Source organism: Balearica regulorum, chromosome 1 (genome assembly GCF_011004875.1).
Source record: "Balearica regulorum gibbericeps isolate bBalReg1 chromosome 1, bBalReg1.pri, whole genome shotgun sequence".
Lineage (NCBI taxonomy): Eukaryota > Metazoa > Chordata > Aves > Gruiformes > Gruidae > Balearica > Balearica regulorum.
Genome location: NC_046184.1, coordinates 80,852,151 through 80,861,973, shown reverse-complemented (window position 1 = coordinate 80,861,973; position 9,823 = coordinate 80,852,151).

Genomic DNA, 9,823 nt, shown 5'->3' with positions numbered 1-9,823 from the left:
CTTAATAGCAGTGTCTGATAATTGCTCCAAACTAAGAATTGAATACTATAAATCTTTACATTCTTACAAAGTTAATTCTGAAGCTAAAATGTCCAGAGATCAAAGACAGTTAAGCATCCAAGTAAGGATTTGGGCTTGAGTGCCAAAAGAGGCTGAATCTATCCTTAAATACAAAAATGAATGTTACTAGTAGTAAGATGCCCAGGCACACCTCTGGAGACAGAGTATATATTTTTCATGCTATATAAATGGCATACAAAAAAATAGCATTGAATATCATATATATTCAGAAGCATCATTTATAAATAATAACTGCTTTTCCAATTTAGGAAAAAAATGTTATTGCATCTTCACTTTCAGAATATGTGTCAGGCACACCCTATTGCCCTCACAAAGGTGCATCATTGTCAAGGTTGAGAGAAACACTGTTTACGCACACCTATGTTCCTATCTGTATCCTCATGACAGAAACCTTGCAAGCCAGCTGATGCATATGAAGACAAAAATGGAGAATGGTGTTAATATGTAAAGGTTGAAAAATCTGTGGGTTATATAAACACAATATATTTAGTGAATTTCACAAATATTAAGCGATGACTTAGGCACCCTTACTGACTTTCTGAAGTCCTGCTGTATATTCTCACTAGAATGTTCTTACTTAGAAGACACTCTGAATTTTATCTTATTTTCCACATTAGGGTAACATAAGAAGAGATGTTTTGTTGTTGAAAGCATGTAGTGCCGGTAACAGAACAAGATCCAGCTGCAGGTGTTATGTGTTAGGAAGGAGTTCCTGTTTCATGACTTCAGCATGGGTCACTTGCAGTGTTGGGTTGCAGTATCAGAAGTTACTAATTTATTTTAAAATCATCTTCAAATTTGTCGTGCATTTCCTAAAAAGAATCCATAGTCACAATTACTGTTTAAATGTCAGCTTTCAGTAGAATGGTCCATGTTTAATACTCTGCTGGTTGTGATAGATTACTCAAGAAAGTGAACATCTGGTTGTCTACTTCAGAAGGGTTTTTTTGAAGAAACATTTATGGGATGTTCTAGTTGCTAGAATAAACAGCTCTCAAGAATCCCAACCTCCTTCAGAATACTTACTGTTGAGGCAGGCTCTTTTCAACAGCTACTTTTAAACAGATCAAATTGTGTCTTATCACAGATCTCTCTGTTTAGATTTCTTTGACTCAGTCAAGCCAAACAAAGTCCCAGATTTCCAAAAGGTGGACAAAACTGAAGTGCCTCAGACCCAGAGTGTCTTTGCTGAAGTCATCATATTCAGCTGATTCATCACCATGTGTTATCACTTGTTTGTATTAGTGATACTCTGAAAACTGCTGATGCTACAGTACTAGACAATTATATTAATAGGCTGGGAAGTGCACTAGAATACGAAGAATCTCTGCAGCCACCAAGGTTTGCTCAAAATCTTCCATCAGGACTCTTTCCATTCCATCTTGTCTGGCTTCTGCAACAAATGTATACCTAAAAAAAATGCAGTCCACACAATCAGAGCTGATTTCTTGTAAAAGAAAAACAGAGAAAAACTTACCAGCACTGTTATCAGTGGGTGCAAAAGAAACTATTTAATATATTTCTTACTCTTTCCTGGATTTGAATTTTATTATGTTTGCATGACAAGATATTTTAGTTGTTCAGTATTTCCTCTACTGTTTTTGGTTACTTCTCTGTGAGGACATAAGTCCATTTTTCTCATCATTATTAGCCCCATAATACTTGAGAAAGAAATGTTATTTTTTAAATTGAACAGTGAAAGAAAAAAAGAGAAATAGGTGCAGATAATAAAGATCCATTTTTCATACGAGTGACCATGAGACAAAACCAAGAATGCAATACAAATACAGTATTTTTCAGTTTTTCATGCACCATCACCAGTTATTAAAAATCACTACACAGATAAAATATTTTGTTTCTATTTATCATAGATGTTACTTACAACTGTATTTTTGGCACGTGTTACTGTTCTGTTAATAAATGTCTGCAGTCATGGGGGTTTTTAAATCATTTTTCATTCTAGCAAGCTTTTCCAGAAATCTTAAAAAAAAAAAAGCATAATCTATATTTTTGTAATTAAACACTAAATCTGAATGGCTTTTTCATGAGCAATAGCTTAATTCTATCACCAGGAAACTAGTTAGGATTGAACAGATACTCATAACACTACTGCGATAGTGATCCACTTAGAAGTACATTAGCTTGAAATCAACAGGCCTATTGACTGGCCTTACAAATTTAATTCAGGATACATTCTTTGTATACTTCAGCATACAAGTGTTCTTCCTTTATTTTTGAGATGCATGCACATTTTGAAAAGCATTTCCAGTTACAGTACAACTGAAGCCACTTAATTTTTATTCAAAACTGTGATTTTGCATAAAAGTGGTATGGGGAAGAAGAACAGATACATTATTTAGAAATGCAGATAAGCAGAAAGATGTTGGGAGATGTTAGATAAATGTGTGTTCACTGTATGTAGTTAAATCATAGATTATGTTACTACTGTTTTCCTTCCTCTTTCCATTTTTGTGATTTGCTATCTTTTTAGTGAAAAAGCCAGCATTTACAAGGGCTCTGCCATCTTTGTCAATTGTAGCTAAAAGATTGTGGTTCCTCTTTAATTTTCCCAGTCAGATTCAATTTCACGTTGCTCTTTCAATAAGCAAAAATTTATTGGTGAAAGAGGGAAATTGCTTGTATGGTGGGATCCCACCTCTGGTTAAGATTCAGAGTGTACAGAGCAGTGACACAGTAATTACCAGGTAGCTAATAACCCTTCTGCCTGTACTAAAGCTAAGTCAACATGGGTGAATTTGATTGCTTGGAACACAGTGGGAAGGCACTCGGCCAGCCTCCCTCTGATCCTGTTCTTTAAATCTATGCAGAACAGATTATGAATACTGAAGCCTGACTTTCTGATCACGTTGAACATGTGCACTGCATGTTACATACTCTAGAAGCAGTAAAGAATTTAGAACTACCAGAAAGAGTAATACATGGTTGTCTTATAATATTACAGGAGATGGAATTAAGAAATAGGAGATTTCTTGCTGAGGATATTCTCCATTTTGGGAATGAGGTGTATCATTTCAGAAGAATTACTGCCTCAGACTCCAGATTAGTATAGAAAGAGAAGGTAACATGGACCTGTTAAGTATAGTTTACTTCTCTGAAATATTAGCTTGATAATCAATTAAAAGTTGTATAGAAGAGCCTACAATCTACAGAAGAAATCTTTATGGGCATCTTTAAAATTAATGAATGTCTTCATTGACTTTTTAAACTCATACGTGTAAACGTAAAAATGTACAACTGCACTTATCCTTAAAGGATCATTGCAATCTTGCCATACTCTTTGTTCAGTTATAACACACAGCTCCTATGTAAGAAGCTCTCCTGAAGCAATAGTTATATTTTGATCAATCTTTTCAAATATACTTGCAATAAGCATCCACTTTTAATGGTATTCTGTTACAACCTCAGTACCAATAACAGTATCCTTCTTCAGTGCATCACTAATGATTTAAACAAACCCAATAAAACAATGCTAGGACACTTAATATAATTGAAGATAGGAATCAAGTAACAGTTGAGGTTCACCGTACAAGAATTTATATTGTCTCTTATCATTTGAAGGCTCTCCATGACTGCTATCTGATACCTCTTCATCAATTAGAATAGGTACGATATTTCAAGCAGTAATTTTGCCTGCCTTTTATGCAACATAAGCATATCAACAGATACTTTGCCCTATCTGGTAGCAGTTTAATGTAGTTCATACAATTCACTTAGTGATTTATTCTTATTTATCCAGGTATTAAAAATACTATGGGTTTCTGTGAAGGTATACTATGATTATAATTAGTTTAAGAATTCTGCTGACCTAGTAAAGAGCACTGAACTTAAACACCAAGCACACTTTAAACTGCACACAAAGCTGTTCTCTGTTGTCCAGGTAGAATAACATGAGATCAATAGAATTTGGCTTCAGCATTGTAAAAAATAACTCTCTTGGTATGCATTATAATTATTGCTTGATTTACAATAATGCCTGAAGTGGCAAACAGGATCAGGACCCTATGATGCTGGCTTTCAGTAAACAAAATTTTCTTAGTCAGGATATAATGCTAAATTAGAAAGTGCATTCTCATGATAAACTTTTCTTTATTCTCAATATTTCAATTCCCTTCTTTCCAAAAGCCTAATGAAATGACAGTATCATTAGCAAGGTGGCGTACTTTGCCACATTTGTTTCATCACAGTGCATAATTATTGCTGTGCCCAATGAGGTCAAGAACAATGATGCCTGAAGCCTGGCATCCCAGAGGTATTTCCTTTCTGCTATGGATCTCTGGAACTCTTGAATATCAGATCTTGTTTTGCTGGGCCCAGCATTGTCTTTACCATACAACTATTAACCAAACAGGTCACCGCTCTGTGCAAATGAGAGTGGCATATGCTTCCGTAGCACATACAGCTCACAATGGCATTGGTGCAGCACCTGTCTAATAGAAATTAGTGCACTTGAAAGTTGGGTGAACTATGATGCAGAAGCCACGGAACTGACTACCTTCATACAGAGGAAAATATATTCCTTTGTCAACTCTTCCCCCTGATTCTCCAGCTTTTATCTCCCCCCTCCTTATAGTGGGAGACAACATAAAGTAGCAACAGGATACCAACCTAAGAGACTGAGGCACAGAATGTATATTCTTCATGGAAAAAGTGAAATTTATCCTGAAAAACTGTAGAATGATAGGTAAGCCACACAGGTAATTTGCTTATCTGAGATTTTTCACACAAAAAATAAAAAAAGATAAGGTGAACACATGACATCCTTGCTGAAAGTGAAGTAGAAAAAAAATAAAATGTGTGCATTTGTTAAGAGATGAGCATTGGACCATTGTTGACCCAACAGAACTCACAAAAATGAAAGAAAAACTCAGAAATAAAGATTCTGAAAATTCTCATGGTTTGTGTGAGAGCAAATGGATGGATAGATTCATCCCCACCACCATGTTCCTTCTTTCAAGTATAAGGAATATCAAATCTTGCCTAGAAATAATACGCTGGTCTAAGGGTAATTAATACCTAAGGTCTAGATATGCTGCTAAGCTTGGTTGAAAGCTAAGTGGAACAGGCAGCTGTTGTGGCAGATCGTGGGGGGCAGGTGACAAACTGTCTGATACGGCCTGAAGAGATGGGGGTTCTGACCTATCTGCATGGCCCATGTCCATCTTCTGCCTGACCTCTCTAACAAAGTGATGATTTCACACATAGCCCCGAATGAGCATCAGATAGCACCAATTTAAAGAACAAGTTTTCAGAATTGTTGTTTCAGTGTTTAGTATTCATAAATGGTGGCATATTTGGAAATAACGAATCACACGAAGCATTTATGCATTTTACAGGGTCAACATTTGGGAGCACATTTGTACCTCGTTCACATGCACATTTCTTTGCATCAGAAATGCTTGCCATAGTGACATTATACATCCTACAGATGCGCTTACCTTGTATAAGGACACACTAGCCCATACGTCTTTAATGATGAAAATGACTGATTTGAGAGTAAATACAAATAAGGACAGGAGCTCACAAATGCTAGTCCAGATGCTGGCCCAGTTTCCAAAACAACCTAATATGAAGAACTGTTTTAATTCCATTTTTTTTATCTCATACATACACCTTGCTCGCTTGTGGGCAATTTAGCATTTGAGGGCGTGATCTAGGCGCTCTTACGTCAAATGCTTTGTACGTTTCTGTGGGAGTTGAACATGCTTAAGGTTGCCTCTTAGTTAAGCACTGTTGGTTAGCTGCAGTGTTCAGAGCAGCGGGGGCTGGGGAGGGGCGGGGGGCTCGCTGGGCGGGCTCTCTGTGCGCTCTCCAGGGTGCTGAATCCACTGCACACCCTTCAGCATGCTCCGGAGGGCAATACATCAAAGTCTGCTTTCAACATACAAGCTCTTGGGCTTTCCCCCTCTTGTCATTCCTATAGGCCGAGGACAGCCACAGGAACTGCAGTCGTGGGCAGTACTATTGGGTGTATGCGGTGCTCTTACTATTTCCAGACTGAAAACTGTATCCTTGAAGTGAAGGCACTCTTTTCATCAACAGATACTTTACACCGATATCCTTCTCACCCTTTCCTTTGAGTTGCATCTTTGCCATGTTGCCTAGTGCTTTAGCATGGAACATTTAATAGCATTATTGTACCTGCCACTGCAACCTGGACTCCTTCCCTTTTCATTGTGCAAAAGAGCAGAGTTTGTCTGGGTAGGGTGGGTGGTTGGGGTAACAGAAAAGATGAATAAAACAGAATAAGCAAAAGGACAAATATCATACAGTTGGTTTCAGTTTGGGATTGCTATATGTCTGTTCACAGTGTTTTTTTATTTTAAAAGAGCTAGCTATTTTTGCTGTCTTTATGGTCAAAGGTTGCTGAACAGCTTTTTAACCAAACAGTCAAAATCAGAATTAGTCAAAAACTTCCAAAAGAAAATTTCAGTCCATATACTTGTGATAGTGATGAAATTTCAAAAAATGAAAAGGATAGCCTTGGTGGGGACAGAAAAACTGATCTGGAAGTTGCTACTAGTTCCCCCTATAATGATCATGTGAATTAATTAATTAATCAATATTTCCACCAGATGGATAGAATGTGTTTAATTAGAGTCAGCATAACAACCATGTTTTAAAGTGTAAGATCTACCTTAGTTTATAGGAGACTGACATATTCTTCACATCACAGCTGTTACTAATTTCAGGCATTCCTTGAAGAACTTGCATTTTCTGTCCGGTAACACATTTTATTTTCAGTTTGAATGGGGAGAAAAAAATCAGCATAACTGAGGGAATCAATTTCTTACAGCAGTTCCATCATGGGCATGAGAGATGTACAGAATTGTTACATACTACTCTGGGTCAAGCAGTCAGCCTTGTAGACTATCTATATTAATACTAAAATAATAAAGTAGTGCCAAAATGCATAAAAGGCAATTTAGGATTTCAGGTCTTCCCCCATGTAATAAAATGCTATAATATATTTTACTTGACAAGCTTTTGGGAGTGAATGGAAACCCAGTGTCACAATCTGCGGGTTTTTTATGTGCCATCCTTCCAATATCATAGTACACAAGTCGTAACAATCTTAATTTATTTTCAGCATGTCCTTGCGAAGAAGAATAATGGTATTCATGGTGGACATTACATGGATTGCAAAATGCTTTACAGACAACTGAACTATGTAACATATTTGCAAGAAAGATATTACTCCTGTTTTTGATCTACAGTTAAAAAATGAAAAGTGCAGGGAGTAATGTTTTGTGAACTTGGGGCTCAAGCCTATGCCCTGTTCCAAGATCTCTAATTACCCACAGTAAGCTTCAGTTTACAGTCCACTCTAAGACCATTGGCTCACCAGGCTGGGAAGCTCAAGCAGAAAGCAAGAGTTGGCATTTTGCCCCTTACAGGCAGCCTGGGCACAACCAGTTCAAGCCACACAACATGCTGAGTTTGTGCCCCAACATGATCACTGCTAAAAAAAAGAGTCTGTAGCTAAACCAGAATGGTACATGACACTCAGCAGTGTCTAACTTTTAGGCACCCACTTCTGGAAGTGGAATTCAGAAACCCAAAGTGGATGTTTAAGAAAGCTTAGGTCCTGAGAATGGAATTTGAAATGTACAGAGAAGCGCAGGAATGTTTCTCAAGTCTCATCTATTATTTACCGTTCAAAATCTTTTCTAGCATTTGGGTTCCATATTATTTCTTTATGTTTCTTGCATGATCGATTAATACTTTTCCTCTAAAATGCGACCCCTGGAACAGGCAGTGGCAGTGATATCAATGGAAAATGGGTTTGGTCTTGTGTTAAGGGTAGTCTGAGAAGTGTTTCCTTGTCAAGAAGGGGTTCAAATCTGCATCTCAAAATAAGACATTTCCCTGTGCCTCCCCAACCTGGCCTTTTGGTTATAAATTATCATGTTGGCTATGCCTAGTGCTAAATACAGTGCTGTCAGTGTGGGGTAGATACACTTTGAGCATGTGGGCTGCATGAGGCACATCAAGATTAAACATGAGATGAGAAGTGAGCCCAGCCATAAAAGCCACACTTTTATATATATGCAGTTGCAGGGTGTTATATGCGTACATAATTTTACCAGTGAAAACTTCAGCAGTTAGACGTTCCTGAAATCATGCATTTCCATTTCACATAAGTCATAAATTAGATAGGTGACTAATTGCCTTTCAGGAGTTTGACCTGAAGATGTTATATATTAAATTTGTGGCAGGCGGAGGTGAAGGAATGAGTTCATGTCTTCCACAGTTCAGTCTAATAAAATCTTAACACTAAGTGATTACCTTTTTCTTGATCAAGAAATAGGAGTCAGGTGCTCTGAGTTCTATTTATGCAGTGGTTTCAGACTTGCTGCTATTATGATGCATTTCTGTGTTTGCAGTAAAGCTGGGTACTACTTTTCCCTCAAAGGCAACGGATTTTAAACCTTAAAATATCCAAGATAATGACGGGGGGTTTTTGGAGGATTTTTTTTTTAAATGCTTTTTTTCCTACATACTTCGGCTAGTTATTTAGAGATTGAATAATTATGTTCAGGAGAGATCAGAGGTGAGAACAGACAAAAATTTTTGCATTTAGGAAATTGCTGTCTGGAAAAGTTAATACAGCAGATAAGGTATTAATTAATGCAGAAATCATTTCAAGGAAGAAGCACAAGTGAAAACCTGGAGAAAGATTTCTGTGGCTCCAATCAGGTATTAGTCCTCCTCAATGGCTCAGCTACAGTACTATCTGGAATACTGTATTCAGTTGTGTGCACAGTGAGTCACATAGCATCCAAAGACAATGTTCTGGAGGGGTTGATTTTTAAAGAAGTGAAAACATAAGACTGATCAGACTATATTTATCAGAAGAAGAAAGGAACTAAGAACACTTTTTTTTTTTTTTTTTTCTTCCAGTGGTATGGAAATATAACTGGAAAACTAAGAAAGGAACTTTCCGGGATAATCATTCCAAGGAATGAGGTCTCAGCCCCATTAACAGTTATGATAAAAGTTGAAGGCCACGTACAATGGCAACATTCCCCCACTGCCAGAACAAACAATGAAATGGTGACCTCTGTTTCATTCTCAGCCACATGATGGTGGAAAAGTGGGAAGCAACTCATGTTCAGAATACTGGTGTTTCAGACAACAGTCTGTTTTCTATTGCAAAAGGGAGAAGAAGAAATAGCAGTATTCACTTTCTCCTTTGTGATTAGAAAGTTCAACAGTAAAATGAGGGGGTTGATGCTGGAATGGTTATATTTGGAATTCTCTTCCTCCTATATTAATAAAAAAAATGAGCCGTAGTTCGAAAGGCAGTAACAATAGAGGACACTGAGTTCCCATTACTTATTGTAACATAATGAAGTGCTGCTTCTGGTTTTGCCAAAACTTTGATGGAAAAAACCAAACAACTGAAGCTGCCTGTTTAGACTTACTCAATATGAAAGGCTGCTGCAGAGCCTCCAGCTAGCTAGAAGCAACACCTAATTCAGTTCTTTAAAAGATGTGCTGTAAGGAAATGCCACTCTTAACCCTTTGCAGTTAAGTGTATGCAGATAAGAAAAGGACTAAGAGGGAAGGGAGGATGATCCTCAGCAAAATTAAGCTGTTTCTTGTGATTGCTGGTTTGGACAACAGGAAGAAGCAGAAGTAGCTCCTCTCTGAACTCGTCAAAACTGTTCCTCAGTTGTTTCTCTGCCTTTTCCAAGGACAGCCATATAAGGCAGATGAA